A 19,570-nucleotide genomic window follows, 5' to 3' on the forward strand; every position below is an offset into this window, starting at 1 on the left:
TGGAGATTAAATACAGAAATACAGGATCTGCTCTTATCACCCTTGCAGACTGTTTTTTTTTTTTTTTAAGGCTGTGCACACTCGCACAAAAATTGGGAACTTGATCACTGTGGGCTGACGATGTATTTTGAAAAGGAGGGGGGGAAATCCTTCTCTCCCCGAAAGTTCCCATCCATTGTTGAGTAAACATCATAAATCTATTGCAGAGAGACGGGCTGCTTGTACTCAAATTACCTCCTGCTACAATTTTAGCTTCAAGTTTTAATGCCCTAAACATGAATAACGTTGTATCCTAGCACAGGTCTGATTAATGAGGCAACTTGGCCAACTTTGGGGTCGGAGAGCGGCTCCCCACTCCCTTCCTTTTTCTCCTCGTGGCTTAGTAACCACTTCAGCAAATTTCCCTATTAAATATACAAGGCAACTGTGTGCAATAAAAACTAAAGGTTGTGGCAGATAAATACTAGTGTCTCTCCGGGCAGACCTCGCCGGCTGACAGAGAGCAGGTCTGTTCAAGTTTGCCCCCTGGAATCCCAAATGTTTCATCGTGAATCCCAGCATAAAAGCCACTCGCACCTTGCCATTTGCCTATGGGTCATCTTCAGTCTGCGGGTTACACTTACGGGACCATCTGCTTTCTGGGTGGTTATGTGGTTTGTACATGGTGTGCCCTCGTTACACGGGAAAGCATCAATGCCCTCACGCGGCATTTGGGAATGGGGCTGAAGGTCACCCTTGGGAAGTGACCCAAATTAGCACCTAACAGCTAACTGGGAAAGAAAGGGTTTTTTTCTTACCCAGATACTGCCTGCCCCCTGAACACGGCTCCCTTGAATAATTCCTGGACAGGAATTGTATTTGTTGAGCAATTAGTACACACTGGGCACACTTAACCAGAACGGCTGAGTCCTCTGTGAGGTGGCAGAGGAGCTCTGCATATACAAGTCTCATTCACTGTCCACAACAACCCTGTCCAGCGAAAGACATGATCCCCATGTTTCTCACACATAATCAAGCAGGCTTATTGGGTGACATAACTTGCCCAGTGATGCAGCTGGAATCTGAGCCCTGCTCTGACTCCAAATTCAATATTCTTAAGCAATAAAACCTCTCTCCCTCCCCCACCTCTGTTCTTACTTGCACCCTCTTCATTCACACACAAACACACACACACACACACACACATACACACACACACACCCCTTTACACTTGAACCCTTGTGTGGGCCAGTTACGTCAACAACTTGACCACAGAACCTAGATTGGCCCAAATTACAGGGATTTAGAATCTAAAATTTCCATGATATTCAGGCTTTGTAGAATTAATATTTCAGGTGAGTTGTGTTTTTGTTTTTGTTTTCTAAACAAGGGTTCAGCAAATTTTTTTCTCTGTAGGGTCAGATAATAAATATTTTCGGCTTTTCAGGCCATTAGGGTCTTTTTCACAACTATCCACTCAGCCACTGTAATGAAAAGTGGCCATAGGCAGTCTGTAAAGGCATGGGAGTGGCTCTGTGCCACTAACGCTTTATTTACAAAGACAAGCAGTGGGCCAGATTTGGCCCATGGGCCACAGTTTGAGACCCCATTAGTTATCAGGGGCAAGACTAGGAGCCAGGGTCCTTACAGTTAGGTCGCAGAAGTTCACATCTGCTTAGTAAGTGCTGGGACCAACATTGCTCCTACCCCCAGATGGCCAGGCCAGCAGGTCTCAGTATGTACTCCACAGGGAGATAACATAGGCATTTTGCCAGAAAAAAGTTTTCTGGACTAGTACGTCTGGGAAGTCTTGGGTTAGGTAGTTAAACTGTTTCTATGACTGCAGGACTTCTCAGGACTTTTAATGTACTGATGAACATTCTTAATCTTGACTCCCAAGCTTGTTGGACCTTTATGTGCAATCCTTAGTGGTGCAGAGAGGGCGGGCGGTGGGGGGGCCGTATGGAAGATGTGACTTTAGGTTCGGACTGACTTCCATTTCAACAGATGGGTGAGTTGGCTGAAACTGTCAGATTTGTTGAGCTATTGTCCCGTTTTGTTTTGCTGTTGTTGTTTCAATGGCCTTCTGAGTTTCCTAGTAGTGATTATGAAGAAAACTCCTAAACTGAATCAAAACATCAATGACAAAAGCAAAAACAAAGAACCGAATCCTCACCAGCACAATTCAGACCCTCTTGGCTAGGGTTGGTTTTCCACAGGCTGTGTTTATTTCAGAATGCACCTGCTTCCTTTTTTCTCTCTCATTTCCCAAGTGCCACTGCGAATCCCTCCTTCTTGTCCAGGGACCCAAAAGGACCCCCTGGGGCAGGACCCACACTGGTTTTGGGCAGCACGTTCCCCGCAGAGCTGCCTGCCCTCTGGCCTCCTGCCCCCATTTGGGGACGAAGGACCCTTCCACTCCCCCTCCACTCAGGCATGTGCCTGGCCCTAAAGCCAGGTTTTAGTGAAAGGCCTTGTGGCTTCTCCCGCATCCAGGGAAACTCCATGTTTCAGATGAGATCCTTTGTGGGTACAGTGACCCCCATCTTACTGGAAATCAGTCCACAGGGTGACACTGGCCCATCAGTGGGGCTCTTGTATTTCCTGCCCAGAGATCACAACTCCCTGTTTCCTCCTGGGATGTGAGAGATTGGTTCTAATCCTTCCATCTCCACAGTCCTGCCTCTCCAGGCGTAACCTGCAAAGAACCCAGAGCGAGCTTCCAGGCCTCCCCTTGACACAGGCAGGGGAGGTGAATAGGGCCTCTTCTTACCACAGTGAGCCAGGCAGAAGAATGGGGCAGGTGAGGGCCAGACAGGGGTGAATTCAAATCCCGGCCCTGGCCCCCACGAGCTGTGTGATCCGAAGCAACTCATCCAACCTCTCTGAGCCTCGGTGTCCCCACTTGTAAACCGGGGACAAGAACAGACCTGGCCCCGTGGCGTTGTTGTAGGGAAAGCGAGTCAGTGCCTGTGCCCAGTGAAGGGGCTTCCAAGCGAGGCCTGACAGCTCATCGGGAAAGGTTGCTGCCTGTCCATCCCGGGGAGGCTGTGCCAGATCAGAGGGAAGCTCAGCAAGCCACTTGAAAGGGACCTTGACTCATTTTGTGGTAACCGAATGTGCCGTTCAGGAAGTGCTTCGCAAGAGCAAACTGGGCTCCAGCCACCCCCTCGTCCCCCTGCCCTCTGCACAGAATCCATGGTGCCACGAGACAGCTCCCGACAGCCTTCCCGCCGGACCCCAGCTGGTGCACATCAGCAGCGTGGACAGCAAGACCTGAGCGCGTGTGCTGATGGCCCGTGAAAGGCTGCCAGGTGTGGGGGGCCGTGGGTTGGTGGACGCCCTGTCCAACCGCCCGGATTCAAATTTCACTCCATCTCTGAGGCCAGGTGCTCAGCTCTCTGCGCCTCTTCTCCTCCTCCGTAACCGGCACTCCCTTGGGTCGGGCCGGCGCTGAGCGCACAACGGGCCCTGTCTCCTCACAACTTTACAGGAAAGTACTAAACTTCTCACCATTTAAGGATGGGGAAACTGAGGCACCCAGAGGTTATGAAGTGCTGCAGCACGTGAAGAGTGAGTCCTGGAGCTGGGCTTTGAACCCCAGAAGGTGTCCTCCAGAGCCCGCCTCCTACCCACTCGCCTCTAGAGCCTGTCCCACAGTAGGTCTCAGCGCTTCCTCATCAGAGTGGCAGAGCAGCCAGTGTCCACCGGCCACACGGGGTGTTGTGAGTGTGGAGGGGAAGGTGGCCTGCAGGGCATCTTCAACCCCTCTGCTGCTTCGCTGGCAGGCGACGGAGTGGTTTTGAGTGTAGGGGAACCTCAGAGCCCACGGCAGGGCTCCTCTGGCTCCCCATGGGATGCCCCCCAAGCCCTGGGAGTACACCAGCCACGTCCACTGCTCCCACTTGGACCCTCCAGCCCCCCAGAGCCTCCGACTGAATGCTCCGAGCACAGTGGTGACAGGAGCCCATGGGCACAGGGTGCAGAAGAGAAGCTAGGGGTAGCCTGGGGTGGGGCAGGTGCTGAATGGGGCAGGGGAGGCCCTGGAGGAGGAGCCTGTCCTGGTTATCAGCCCCATCCCCCATGCCTTCTGCCAGCCTCCACACACTGGCCACACAGTGGGGTGGGGAGCGAAGTGACACAGGAAAGTGAGCAGGGGCCCCTGCAACAGTGGCCCAGAAATCCTGAACTGGCTCATAGGTCCTGAGACCTGCCCCATGGGCCTGGGGGAGAGAAAACGCTGCTGGCTGAGCCATCCCCTGCTGGGAAATCAGGGCTAGTCCTAGTTCCTCATTCAAGGCTCACACCCTCATTCCCGAGGCCGTTAGAAGCCTGAAGTTGCCCAACTCAGACAGGGGCCGCCGGGCGCCCTGGGTCCTGCACGCCCTCGCATCCCCAGTGCTGGCCACCAGGGCCGGTCTGTCTGGCCTCCAAGGCCGATCAGTGACCCACTCCCTGTGTCCCGGAGCCCACGTGTCAAGGAGGAAGCTGCCATTCTGATGGCCCAGAAACATCTGTTCCCCATTCGTCATTGTCAAGCTCTGATGTCCTTTGGGACTCTGTTTGAAGGACAGTTTTTACTGTTGTAACCAAAAAAGCAAAAGGAAGCAAACAATTACAGGCCCCTTTATTTCGGGACTTTTTTCTGTGTCAGTAGAAAGCCATTTCAGTAAGTAGAGTCTTTGCCCAAATTACCTGCCCCCACAATGAGTGACTAAAGCATCTCCCCTCCCCCTCTCCACACCCCACTGTGCTGAGAAATGTTGAGGTAAATACACTGGGGCTGAGGCTGGGACAAAATGAGCCAGCAGGAAACATTTGGTTTTCACCTGGGTTGGTTTGTGCATCTTTTGAAAGATCCCTGTGACCCAGCCCCGTGTCCCCGATGCTCTGTGACCCAACGCCTGGAGCACAGGGGCAGTTCTGAGGGAGCAGCTCCTCCGTTCACCTGCCGACCTTTGGGGCTCCTCCTCTGATCTGGAAGCTGCCGATACGTGCGTGTTCAGACCATCGATAAGCCGTTGCTGACTCCTGGGCACCGTGGAGGTTCCCATACCCGCACTCCAGCTGTCAGGGCTCGCTGCATGTTCAGAGGCTATTAAGCCGTCCCAGGATTCAGAAAGGTCATAGAATGCGCTGCCCGCTCCGAGTGGCCCACTCGGAGCTCATGAAGGATCACAGCTTATCCCAGCGCTCTGCTGAATCCTGAAGAACCCGGCGTTTCCTGGGGAAACGGGGATTTTCGGGAGCGGCGGAGGGGGGGGAGGCTGGGAGGGTGTTTCCTGGCAGGGAGGCAGAGGTCTGGGTTCCTGGGATGTGACAGGTCGGCTCCTTGGTCCCTCTCCCCCTTCCTGCCTTTTCCCTGCAAAGTGTTCTAGTTTCTTATGGGGACACAAAGTGTTCCTTGGTAAGCTTGAAACAACGCAGATGTATTCTCTGCCCACTCCGGAGGCCAGAAGTCTGAAACCAGTGTCTCTGGGCTCAAGTGGAAGAGTGTTCTGGGAGGCTCGGGGGCAGATTCGGCTGCCCGGACGGTGCCAGCTTCCGAAGGTCATCATGATTTCTTGGCTTGCGGCCTCTTTCTCTGTCTTAAAGTGCATCACCCTGACATCTGGCCCCATCATCCAGGACCTTCTCTCCTTTGACCTTCTTGCCTCACTCTTATAAGGACCCTAATAATTACACTCAGGGTCCCTCCACTCCGATAATGCAGGGGGAGCTCCCCATCTCAAGATCTTTCATTTCATCACGTATGCAAAGTCCCTTTGGTTGTTATAGAGGGTAACAGTCAGGGTTTCCGGGGATTAGCCCACAGGTATTTGAGGGAGGCCATTACTCAGCGTAGCACAGAAAGTCGTAGTGAGGACCCACGAGCCGCCTCCCACATTTCTGAGGAGTCCTTGGAGAGGCCTGGCAGCAAAGGAACTGTGAAGCCTTGTGGAGAGAGCTGTGGTGTATTTGGGGCCACTCGGCACTTTTTCACATCTCTGCAACTCCCAGTTTCCCCTGGGGCAGCGCTCCTTCCTTCCATTGTGTGATATCGTGGGGAGGGGTAGACACCCAGGAGCCAGGGGTGCCAGCTCTTCCTCTCCTGTCTGGGTGCAGCAAGCTCTGTGGTTGGGGTGCCGTTGCCTGAGACTTGAAAGCTGACGTTGTCCTTCAGCCCACAGTGGCCCCCTGACCACATTACTCCTGCTTTGTGCCCGTTTCTGCCATTTCTCTTCTCTGGTCCTGCCGGCTATGCCTTGGGGCCTGCTCATCCCCAAACCTGATGCCCCAGGCTTCCCCAGGAGTCAGTGAGCTGCCATTCTCTTGGCCCTTTGTGAGAGAGCTCCCAGATGCAGATTCCGGAGCTCATGCTCAGATTTGTGGCTCTGGGATTGTCTGCTGTGTCAAATGAATGGAAGGAGTAGAGGAGTCTTTCTCTTTCTTTCTTTCTTTCTTTCTTTCTTTCTTTCTTTCTTTCTTTCTTTCTTTCTTTCTTCCTTCCTTCCTTCCTTCCTTCCTTCCTTCCTTCCTTTATTTTTCTTTCTTTTTTTGTGCCATCTTACAAATGGGTAGTGTCTTGGTTACCTGGTCCTGGCATCAAGGCCCTGGCTCCTAGAAGTCACTGAGGAGGGTGCCTGGGGTGCACTGGGGCAAGGGGCTGTGATAGAGAATGGTATTGGGTTTGCCAGTCTCTGCTGCTGGTTATCCATTGTACAACAACAGGCTCTGCTATGACATGAGATGGCGTTGTGATTGCCAGAGCCCTGATGGGGTTCAGGACACATGACCCCAAAATATGGCACCTTGCTTGACATCCTGAGTATTTTAAGTTGATGCAGTTTGAGAAAATGGCAGCTGGAAGGTGACTCAGACCTCCTCCCCCACTTGCCCTTCTTTCCTGAAACTGGTCATAAAACACTGATGGGTGAGGTGCACCGCCCACACCCAGAGGAACGGCACATCCGAATCTCTGGAGACAAAGAGATGCCAAGAAGAGTCCTACAAACAGGCCTTGCTGCGTTTGCCCCCATCCACAGAGCTTGCCTCAGACTCAACTCTTTATTAAACCTCGCATAAAATACTCAGGTTGAACTGTTCCTTTGGTTCTTCATTTCCTTACGAAGGCTCCCATGCCATGTGGCACTTAGATCCCACCAGTTAGTGTGCTTTCTTCCGTTAGTCTGTCTTTGTCCGTTTAATGTTCAGACCCAGCCAAGGAGCCCAAGATGGTTGAGGAAAAAAAATATTTCCTTCCCTACAGCCCTACAGTTGCTCATGAAGCCCCCACTTACATAGCTGTTTACAGGACATGGAACGGAAGAAATTGGGCATGCGGGTTAGCGTGGTGGCAGGTGGCAGCCAGGGTCTCGGTGAAGGCCAAGGGGCTCCTGTTTCACCTCTGAAGCTCCTCCACAGGAAATTGCGGAGTTGCTGAATGAATGAATGAATGAATGAATGAATGCCACGGTCTGCACTGTCCTTCTCACTGGGGGCCTCAAGTCCACCTAGAGCTGTGGTCACACCTCAGAGACGGTCCTCTGAACCCAGCTGAAGAGTGGGGAGCAGAACCCACGTTCTCCTTTCTCTCACTCTGTTCCACCTCACCAGAACTCACGGCGTCCAGACACAAAATAAAAACTCTGCTCCCCAAACTGGGTTTTTACTTGAATCTTAGAGAGCTCAGAAGAGGATGGTGAACATTGGTGCCCCATAATTTTAAGGCATTTTGGAATTATATAGCTCCAAATAAAACAACAACAACAAATAAAAGACAAAAGACTTTCTATCATCAGAATTGATAACTATGTAAATTTATGGATAACTCATAGGTGTTAAAAAACAACAACAACCACCACCTTTCTAAACTCTGGGTCCTCTTGGGAACTACAATGGTGTCCTTGGATGAGAGGTACCAAGAAGAGCCAAGACAGACAGAGAGGTTGTAGCCAAAATCCAAGGAGCGATTGGGGCGGGGGGCATGGGGTTGATAACAAAGAGAACACAACGCCAGGAGAACAGGCTGCGGGGAGGGCACAGAGGAAGGCATCAGCCTCAGGAAGCCTCTCAAACAGAAGACTCTGGGACAGGAGGCAGCCCTGCAGGGAGGGTGAGCCTCTAACCTACAACTCTTGAGCTTCCTGTGGGGTGACCAAAGCATCATTTACATGGAACTGAGAAATACCCTGAGATGTGGGTCTTCCGGTGTTAAAGCTGGGATAGCACCAAGCAAAGTAGGATGGTTGGTCACTCAAGTTCCAACCTGTCTCTAGATTTTTCTAGTGATGAAAGAATCTCAGTCCCCCGAGGCCACTGAGATGCCCCTCTCATCCACGGGTTATGCTTGGGGGTGGCGGGAATGGAGGATGCAGGGAAAGATCACCCCACCTTTCCCTCCTGGAGCAGAAGCAAGGGCTTTTCCAGGACTTTGGACTCTGAAGTGGAAGGTGAATGCTTAAACACCTTTAGGACTTCATGAGAACTCTAAGATTTTATTTCAACAATCAATTTTAATATTTGACAAAATGCAGACCTGTTTCTTAGAGTTGGTACTGAGTCAGTGTGGAAAATATTCTTTCTCTAGAAGAGAAACTGCAGTGGAGTTCATTTGAATTTCAAAGGGACAACAGTTTATCTTAAGCTAACACAGCTCGGGGGGAGCCTGTTCTAGCGTGTTCTATGACCAGGGGTACACCTTAGTGCAAAGGAACCCCGATTTCGAGATTTGGAGTCCTTGGGGCCTCAGGCCACAGTTTTTAGATCCTCTAGAAATACAGGAATAGCCCAACTGCATATCAGAAGTGTGAAAACGTGTAACTTTCATCCTTTTTAAAAAATATCTAAGCTCATCCTAAACTAAAGGCCCCTTTCCTATTGGTAGCAACAAAATATTTCCTTCTACCCACCAAAGATTTCTCAATTGCTACTGTTTTAAAACTTATGCTCCGTGTGGTCTAAGTGTCTGATGCTGTCCTCAGTTTCTCTTCCCCTGTTCCTTTTCCAAGACGGAGGCCAGGTGCCAGAAGTGGATCTGTGTGCCCCGTGGCCTTCAGAAAGGAAGGTCTAGCTCACAAGGAAGCAGAGTTCCTCCCTCCTGGATTCAGGCATCTGTCTCTAGCCTCACCATGTCCCCCTAGCCATAGTATCTGTGTCTGGGTTTACTCTCAGCCTGTCCTCACCATGGTCCCCACACTAAGATCTGCTGTGACTCGTGTCTATCCTCAGACTGGCTGAGAAGTAACCAACCAACAGTAATACGATACTTTGTGCATCTGTTCACCTGTTGATGGCCATTTGGGTTATTTCCAATTTTGGAGTATTATGAATAAAGCTGGAAAGAACACGCACAAGTCGTTTTGTGGACAAATGTTTCTTCTCTTGGCCTAGGAGAAATATGGCCAGGTCATGCCATAAGTGAATATTATAAGTAGCTGCCAAATACTTTTTCTAGGTGATGGTAGGTTCCCACCAGCAAAAGAGGAGAGTTGCAATTGCTTCATGTCTCTGCTGATGTTTGGTGTGGTCAGTCCTGATAAAAATTTTAAGCATTCTAGTGCATGCGAAATGGTATCTCATTGTGGTTTTAATTTGCATTTCTCTACTAATTATGTGGAACCCCTTTGCATGTGCTTACTGGCCATTAGTAAAGTGTCCATTCTTGTCCTTTGCCTATTTTTAATATTGGACTGTATGCCTTTTATTATGGATATACAGGAATTTTCAATATATAGGATATATAGGATATATATATTCTGGATATAAGTCCTGTGCCAGATAAATAGGTTGTGAATGTTTTCTGCCAGTTTCTAGCTTGTCTCATTGTCATTTTCATTTCCTTTCCTTCAAAGAGAAGAATTTTATGAAGACCCATTTATCATTTTTAAAATGTTATGAGTAGGGCTTTTCATGTCCTATGAAATATTTGCCTATCCCCAAGACTTCAAAGACCTTCTGTCTTTTCTTCCACAGGATTCATAACTGTGGGGTTTTACTTTTAAGTTTACAGTTGATGAGCCTACATATGTGTGGCTAATTTTTTACTTGAAGATTTTCTAGATATTTTGTTGTTGATTTCTACTATGCGTGGGGTGAGAGATAAACTCTGCATGATGTCATATAAACTACAGGCAAAAACAATTGGCAGTTATCTTTTAAGGAAATTAGAGCAGAACAGGAAAAGTAGACTTTACTTTGCCCACATATTTGCCACTTGGGGGATCTTCTTTCCATGTTGAAGGCACAAGTGTTTGTCTGATGTCATTTCTCTTCACCCTGAATAACTTCCTTTCATATTTCCTGAGGAAGAATGCTCTCAGCTTCCTTTAACTGGCAGTGTCTATGTCACCTTCATTTTTTGAAGGATGTGTTTTACTGGATGTAGAATTTCAGCATTTGTCATTCCATTATCTTGTCTCATAATTTCTCATGGCTTCTGAAAAAAGTCAAGTGTGATTCATATCATTGGTCTCTTATTATCTGTGATGATTTCCTCTCTGGCTGCTCTGGGTTTTTCTCCTTATTTTTCAATCATTTAACTATGATGTGCTTTTCTGTGGTGTGTGTGAATGTTTATCTTCCTTGGAGATTTTTATGATTCTTGGGTTTATATGTTAATGTTCTTTTATCAAATTTAGGACATTTTCAGCCATGTTCTTTCAAGTATTTTTTTCTGCCCACTCTCTCCCTCTTCCCCTTCTGAGATTCCAATTACACATATTTTAGAATGTTCGATATTATACCAAATGTCACTGAAGCTCTTTCATTTTTAAAAATCTTTTTCACCCTGTGTTCTTAAGATGGGATAGCTTACATTGGCCTGTCTTCTAGTTCACTGACCCTTTCTTCTGTTGCCTCCAACTTGATGTTAGGCCAATCTGTTAATTTTTCATTTCTGAGTCTAGTCGGTTCTAGAACTCCTACTTGATTCACCTATTCACTCATTTTGGCAATGTTTTCCTTTAAGTTCTCGAACATATTTATAATAGCTACTATGAAGTTTTTCTCTGCTAACTCCAATATATGGGTTCCCTGGGAGTGTTTCTATTGAATGATTTCTTTTCTTGAGTATGGGTCACAGTTTTCCATTTCTTTGCATGTCTAGGAATTTTTTATTTGTATACTAGTCTTTGCGGACAATAAGTTTAGAGATTCCATATTCTGTTGTCTTCCTTTGACAACAGCAGGCAGTTAATGCTGGCATATCACCTTGATGTTTTAGAAGCTTGCTTTTATACTCCTTGGGATGGATCTGTTTTGATTTTTCTTTAGTCTGAGAGATAATCTTTAATCCTGAGATATCGTCACTGGTCCTAGATGGGATCCCCCCTCCCCCAGCCCAGGATGTCAATGGAATGCCCAAGGTGTTTATGAAATCTCTCTTGGAAAAAGTGGCATGATTCAAACTCCAAACTCTGTCTCTCATTAAATGGGCAGCAATTGAAATCTCTGCTCAGCTTTTTAAACTTTTCTCTCCTTCCAGGATTTACCCCCTCCATTTCCCACCACTCTGGTAGCCCTGAACTCTGTCCTCTGACACCTCGAGCAATAAGCTTTCTGCCTGGCTGGCTGAGGAAAGCCCTCAGCAGAAAACTGTCTAAAGATAGATTTCACTCAGTGTGGTTCCTTCTTTCAAAGGTCAAAGTTTCTCCAGTTTCTGCCTGTTTCTGGTTGCTCTCCAATACTTCAAAATAGTCAGTTTTTAAACATTTTGTTCAGAGTTTATCATTGTTATCTGCAGGAAGGTTGGCCCAGTAGGAGCTAGTCCATCATCATCAGAACTAGAATTTCCTCTATACCTATTTTAAGGTTTTTAAAACATATTGCAAAATTGACTTCCACAAAGATTGTACCAAGTTACATTCTCACTGGCAGTAGATGAGAGTCCTTGATATTCTTCCCATTTGGCAGCCAGAATTTTTAAGCTAAGTATCACAGAATGCCAGAAACGTAGAGACTGCCCGAGACAGTAGTTCCCATTTAAGGTCCCTGGATCCCAGAACAATTCACAAAGGTCATAATGGGTTGAAGGACAATTTTTGGAAGTTACAAACACTATTTCCAAATATAAAATATACAAGTACCCATAACTAAAACCTTAAACACTATTACTTTTGGTTAGAATTACAACATATTTTTCATGGAGACATTGGTTTCTCTTGCTAGTCAGAACTTCTGCTTGAGAGTTAAGCATATTTTTGGCCAACCCAAATCGGCAAAATACATTATTATTGATAAGTGAAGTGTGGCTTTTAGGACATAACAACTTCGGGGAGAAATTTAATCACTGGAAATATTGGTGGCCCTGGGCCCTGGGAACAGTGATGGGAGTTTCTTGCAGATGAATTTATTCTTCATCATTGTATCTATCTTTGTTCACACAGCTTTGTCTGCGATAGTGTTAGCCCCTTTGTTTACTGAGGCCCAAAGAGCTGAAAACGCTTGCCTGGATTCACACAGACTTACTCCCACTGTGGGTACAGAGATCAAAGCCCAAGATCAGACTTTGTTCCCAACACAGTGGCATATATTTTTTTAAGATTTTATTTATTTATTCGACAGAGATAGAGACAGCCAGCGAGAGAGGGAACACAAGCAGGGGGAGTGGGAGAGGAAGAAGCAGGCTCATAGTGGAGGAGCCTGATGTGGGCTCGATCCCACAACGCTGGGATCACGCCCTGAGCCGAAGGCAGACGCTTAACTGCTGTGCCACCCAGGCGCCCCCACAGTGGCATATTTTAACTGTGCAGGAGTAATTCTGATATCCACCATGGTTCAGAGAGAAAAATATAAAAGAGTAAAGGTAGAGAAGAGTATTTTAGAGAGCTATCCTGGGAGCATGTTAACGACTGGGTGGATAGTCATGTTCTTTGAAGTGCCTGTGATTTCCACGTCATTAACTTTCAGAGGCAAGTAAGAACCAATCACAATCCAAGTGAATGGATTTTAGCCGAATGCAGACCCATTGTCTCTTGCCAGGTTTTCCTTTATTTGTCTATGATGTTCGTTTCTTATATTTTGATGTGGGATTTGGATTCGTGTGTGCAGATTCATATCTCCTCAATTTCCAAAGGCAAATGCTTCCCAAAGACCTTTTGTAATCATGTAGAAATAACCAGAGTACCGTAAACGCATGGACTGCTTTCCTTTTATAACTTCTCTAACACCCAGGCCACTGTTACACATCCCTTAGTATATATTTTCTGTAGCAAAACTTAGGTTTATTCCACCACATTTTTTCCAGAAAAGTCAGGGTTCTAATTTGAGGCAGTGATCATGACACCAGGGAGACTTTAGCAAAGCCTATTGCTTTGAAGGAACTTAGATCAACATTTAATTACCTCCACCTGGAGATGCTTGCTGCCTTTTGCTGCATGTGCGTGAGGTTGAGTGTGTGAGTGTGCAAGGTCCCATGTGTGTGTTCATGAGGTCAGCTACATACGAGCGAATGTGAGTGTATGAGTTGACCATGATCTCCTCTGCCTCCTGTCTGACACTTCACTTCTAACTGTGCTCTAGAAGGCTGACCGGCTGAGCGGGGCATTCCCACCTGGGGTCTGCGTGGAGCGTGTCTTAGGAAGCCAGCACACAGTTCAGATTTGCTCAGATTCATCTCAGAGGTCTGGGATTGGGAGGACCAACCAGCTCCTTTAGGAGGCAAGGTAGCTGCCACATGGGAGGGAGAAGCCAGTCAACCCCTGGGGAGTGCAGGGGCCTTTAACCTCCAGGACAGTCTCAGGAGCAAACCCTTTCCCCCTGTTTTTCCATCCAGCCAGGCCAGCACCTTAGCAAAGAGGGAAGACCCCAAGGGCCCCACATCCTGGCAGCACAGCCAGGACTCATGTGCAAAAAGACACCAGGAATGGAGAGGGGGAAACAGCCCTTCAGAGACTGGCTGCAGGGGGAGGTGAGGCCGCAGGAGAGGCTCTCCAGAGGAGGGGCTGAAAGGGGAGCTTCAGCCATCTTTGATGGAAAGCCCAGCACACGCAGCAGGGTCTGGCAGCGGGGAGCAGACCCAGCCAGGCCAGGGTCCCCTCCAGTAATGCCCGGCTAATCCCGAGGGCGGGGCCAGACTGAGATAAACACAGAACACTGCTTCCTGCAGATAAGATGTGAAAAGGGGTCTGTTCCTCCTCCAGGCCCTGCGGCACTCCTAGCAAAGCTGGATGCGTCCAGCTGCGGATCTTGGATTCCATCCTTCCATCTGCTTCTCCTTCTTGCCCCTTCACCATTTTTCTGAAGCTTGACCTGAAGGGAGTCTTGCTTTTTGCCTCTGCTTTGTCCTTGTCACTATTAGGGACAACTGAAGGAATTCTGTGTGGTGAGAATAAGAACATGGGACACCTTAGACCTCAAGCCTGTCCATTTGGATCTGTGGATTGTATTTTCTCTCTTCTCACATGAGCTCTTCAAACAAAAGGATTTGAGAAGCCGAATGCTTTGGACATATATTGTAGAAATATAGAAATATGTGTGGATTCTGAAGCCAGACCACCAGTGTAACCCTAGCTCCAACAGGTCCTAGCTGTGTGACCTTGGACAAGTTACTTAACATCTCTGGGCCTTGATTTCTTTGAATGAAGACAATGATAGTACCTCCTTCATAGTGTTGTTATTCTAATTATATTAACTATTATGTATGAAATTCTTAAACAACTCCTGGCATATAGTAAGTATGATGTAAGTTTGATACGTCATTGTTTTTATAACTATTATTTTGCTTCATCTCCTTCTGCTCATTGCAAATGCCTCATTTCTAAAAGTGATCTCAATCACTTTATTATTAAGGTGGGAGGAAAGCCTAGCTACCTTCTACCTTCCCAGCCCTGGCCTCTACCCACCCGTCACCTTTGCTTCTTCTGGCTGGGGCCAAAGACAAACAATTCTTGTCCCTGTGCCCAGCCAGGGTTGTTGAAACAGAGTAGATGTATTTACTAGACTATGGTTTGGGCCCTGTCCTATCTTTCAACTTAAAAAGTATCTGTGTAACTTTTTTTCATCATCAACAATAGTATTCTTTTGTCATAATTTTTTTTACAATTAATATATCCACATAGTAAGAAAAAAATACACATGCACATTGTAAAAAGCTTCAAGTACAAAAAGCCCCCAACTCTTGCCGAAGGCTGATTTCCTTCCCTTGAGGCAATCACTACTACGAGTTTCCTGATATCCTTCCAGGCTTCTTCTAGAACAGCACTTATTTTCCATTGCCTTCTCTGACTTTCCAATAGACACCACTGGAGCAGGTGTGTAAATGAGTCTGGTAGCACAGGCCTGGGTGAAAATGACCTCTGGGCCAGGGCCATCAGGTCACCAAGGCTGCAGACCCTAGGACTGGGCCTTTCTTAGCCCAAAGGAATTCAAGAGCCCACTTGGTGGGTTGAACTTCTGGACATCAAGGTCATTTTCCACAGGGCCCAGGCTGACCTTGGCGTATGGTTCTAGAATCTACCCTCAGCCTTTGGTCTGATACTCCAGGCCTGGTGTCTGAACCCCTTCCAGACACTTCCTATGAGCCTGGCTCTTTGACCTGAGACTTTGCAGGAGTTCACCCTTTCCCCTCCAGCCCTGTCAAGAACAGGGCTCCCCAGAAGCCCACATAAGACACCAGGGCTGACCCAAGGCAGCCCCAGAACCTTCCATGTATCTGGTCTCCCCTCTCCCTCTAGGTCACTGGGCTCCTCAGCTGGGACCCTTGCTGGAGCCACTGATGTTGCCCCCTGTCCTGCACTGCCTCTGATTCTGTAGGCTTCACACTCTGCCTGGGAAGATTCCCTCTCCCTGGCTACAGCTTGTGAGAGCTGTCTGTGGCCTCTGCGGGTGATCACCAGGTGACTGTGGGCCTCCCTACCCACCCTGGCCTTGGGGTCCTCATTTGAAAAGTGGGGAAGGACAGGGTTCACCTGGGTCTTCCTCAGAGTTCTTTTTATTACTCAGAATCTGTCTCACTAAACATATTTTAAATAACATTTGTGGGTATAAATGAGCAATGGTGAGCTCACGGCCCTAGTAGAAGCAGGGGTGTGGGTAAACGAGAGCCTGTCCAGCCCCGTGGAGCTCGTATCCAGTAAAAGAGGAACACTTGGCAGCTCTGGGAAAGGCACTTTTGATCTGTCCCTCGCCTACTTCACGCCTGGCGGAGTTTCCCTTGCCTCCAGTGGCTGGTGCCCTTTGAGCCCTGTGAGTGGTCAATGCCATGGCATCGCCTGAGCTAATTGCAAGGGAGGCCAGTGGCCGCCCAGACACGCTTCTCAGTCTCCAATCAACTGCCACATTTGGAAAGCTGTGCCAAATCCCCAGAGATAATTCTCTATCCAACAACTGGAAACAAGGACTCGGTATAGCTATGTTCATTTTGATAGGTTTCTGAATGGTCTCAAGCAGAAAGATCTGGCCCAGCCCTGCCTTAAGTCAAGGCCTGCTTCCTGTCTGGGAACTTCAACATCATATTGACGATGATGATGGCGATATAACCAAAAAACCTTAACAGTAACAAGAGTCACCTCCTTGCAGATCTCAAAGGATGTGTGCAGCTATCAGAGGCTCACAGCTGTCTGAAGAGAGGTCCCTGGGGAGCCCCACCGCCACAGGTAGCTCTGTGACAAGGATGTGCCCTTTTTTGTGTCTATCTCCAGCAGTGCAGGTCTAGCCACCATGGTCATGGATTACAGCAAGGGTAGAGGGTGTCAGCATCAGAACCAGACGTCACCACGAAGTTCACATAACTTGGAAATGAGCATGGCGGGGCTTACACATTCATGATCTCTGCAGAGAGACCATCCCTATGGGGACAGGCAAGCAAAACTTACTGCTTCTGTTTGGTGGTAAAACCCTGAGGGTTCCCCCATTTCTTTCTTCCTCCAGCCTCCATTTTGTAAACATCTGGTTGCTTCTTCGAGCTCCCCAGGATCCTGATGGACAGGACTGCTCTCCCTGCTCAGCTCTGTCCCCAGGAGCTCGGGCATCATGCGCCCCTGGGCTCCTTTTGATGGTGTTCTCCCCTCCCCGCCCCATTTTCAATACCCAAGCTTTTCCTATTTTCTTCTTTACAAACTGCATTTTCCCAAAGACTGGGAAATAAAAACATCAGGATGAGAAATATGCATGGTTAGGTAGAAGGATGATGGTCAGTGTTAATCTTTTTGTTTTCTGTATTTCTAAAATTTCTACAATGAACATCTATTGTGTGTGTAATCAGGAAAACAGCCTGATAAAAGGGAGTGGGGGGACCTTGAGGTTGAATATTCTGATCCAGTGTTGGTTAGGGATCTGACTTCCCGAAGGTTTGTTAAAAGCCCTTTCTCCCTCCCTACGAAGCTGGGGTAACAACCCATTCCCCCAGGTCATGGAATGCAGAGGATTATCTTGTCCGGAGCTCCAGACTTCTGTGGCTCCTACCTGGGCAGGGCTCCCCTGTTTTGGAGACTTGATGTTTCTCTGGCTCCACTGACAGCTGTAGCTGCAGTGTTCCTTGGGGGTCCGCGCCCCTTTCCAGCCCGTACCCACGCACACAGCCTCATACTGAGTTGGGCCGCTGTGCTGCGCAGGGCCCATGGTGCCTGCCTCCCAGGCTTCGGAAATGACAGCCCCAGAGTGGACGGCTTGCCTCACCTAAGGCAGCCAGGATGGTTTCTACTGAGCACTTTTTCTGTGTGGTTTGTTTTTCTTTCTTTGGTAGCTCATAAAATTCCCCCGCCTGAACTGGGCCTCTTGGTCTTTAATCTCCAACCTCTCCTGGAGCTGTCCCTATTTCTTTTTAATTGTGCCTCCTTTTTTTATGGAAGTTTCCTATTGAATTTTTATGACAATATAGAGATGTGGATAGACTCCAACAAAAATGAAATCTTTATGGAATAGTCATCTCTCTCCTGGAGCCTCCTGACAAATGTTCCTCTGTGGCTATATATATACATATCTCTATACTGGCGGGGAGTGGGGGCAGCCCCTCTCGTCTTGGCTGGAGCTCAGCAGGCTGAGTGGCGGGGCCGCTGAGCTGGTTATTCTTGCAGTGTCCTGACGTCTGGGGGAGTGGTGTGGAGCTCAGCCGGGGGGAGCGGGGGCAGCAGGAGACATGGAAGAGGAGATGTAAATCTTCCTCAGGTACAATCCCTTTGCCTTGGTGTCAGCTGAATTAGCACCACTCCCTAATCCCAAGCAATCCACCTACGTGACCGCGCCTGCGTCGGGGGGCAGGGGGGACCCACTCGGTTACCCCCTTTCCAGCACCTCCCGTCCTGGCTCCCCGGCCTAGGCTGAGAAGCCTCTGTTCTTGGGCCCTATGCCTTGTGTGACTGTCTGAGGTCCCTGGCACGCTTCTCTTGGGTGAGCATCACCAAGTGTGGTCTGGGGATGGCTTGGGATCTGCAAATGGCTCTCCAGAGGCTGGGAGCCAGGGTTGCCTTGGCAGGGCGTGAGCACTTGGGCCAGGATGGGAAGGAACGATTATTCATTTACAAATAGGTATTGGGAACCACCCACACCGTATGTCTGGCCCAGATCTGGGTACCAGGGATTTCAAAGTCATGGGCCCTTTTCCCGTCGTGTTGATGTTCTTCAAGGAGGAAATAGGCAAAAACCAAGTAAACACGTAAATGAATGTGATGATTTCGGATTGTGGCACCTGCTGTGGAGCAAATAGGGGGAAAAGGGGAGAGGGCTGCTGAGGGAGAGGAAGCCCCTCCACCTTAGACTATGGTCAGGGAAGGCTGCCTACTAAGACAATACTGCGGAGAGGGCAAGAAGATGAGAGGCCGTCATGCTCAGATCAGGGAAGAGCATTCCAGGCAGAGGAAACCAGCAAGTGCAAAGGCCCTAAGGCCAAATGCACTCAAGTTGTTGAGAAACAGAAGGAAGGTGAGTGTGGCTGAGTGGTGTGAGCCATGGGGGAGCAGAAAGAGAAAAGGCTGGAACAGGTTTGGGGGCTTTGTGAGCCTCCCTAACTAACAGCTCTTAGTTCAAGTGCAACGTGAGCCACTGAGTGGGTTTAGGGAGTAGAGGCCTGACAGGAACTGATTTTCATTTTAGAGACACCATTTTGACTTCTGTGTAGAGAAATGGACTATAGAATTGCATTAAAACCAAGGTGCCAAGTGTCCAGAGCCTTGGAAAGGCAGCATGATGCTTCAACTCTCAAGGGTATTTGGGAGAAGGGACAAAGTGGGATTGTTGTTTCTTTAGGTCATTGGATCAGGAGCTGTTGTCTCAAGCTGCAAGGCCTCCGACATAACTTTTCCCAGCCCAAGTTGTCAGGAGAACTGAGAAGTGATAGTTGTGTTCGCCTCCCTGCAGAGAATCAGCTTTCAGGCAAGAACAAAGCAGTGTAGATCTTACATGTGAATCTTGTTATGGAATGGAGTCTTTTTTTTTTTTTTTAAGATTTTATTTATTCGACAGAGACAGAGACAGTCAGCGAGAGAGGGAACACAAGCAGGGGGAGTGGGAGAGGAAGAAGCAGGCTCATAGCGGAGGAGCCTGATGTGGGGCTCGATCCCATAACGCCGGGATCACGCCCTGAGCCGAAGGCAGACGCTTAACTGCTGTGCCACCCAGGCGCCCCATGGAATGGAGTCTTCTGTGTGAGTGTGCCCATTGTCTGTGCAGTAGGAGG

The 19,570-nt window shown here is 48.5% G+C and overlaps 1 long non-coding RNA gene across 17 annotated transcripts in view; it reads left to right on the forward strand.

The window, feature by feature from the left end:
* LOC113242353 (uncharacterized) overlaps positions 1 to 19,570 on the forward strand; it is a 277,321-nt gene that overhangs the window by 74,277 nt on the left and 183,474 nt on the right. The window lies entirely within an intron of this gene.

This window comes from Ursus arctos, unplaced genomic scaffold (genome assembly GCF_023065955.2).
Source record: "Ursus arctos isolate Adak ecotype North America unplaced genomic scaffold, UrsArc2.0 scaffold_8, whole genome shotgun sequence".
NCBI classification, from domain to species: domain Eukaryota; kingdom Metazoa; phylum Chordata; class Mammalia; order Carnivora; family Ursidae; genus Ursus; species Ursus arctos.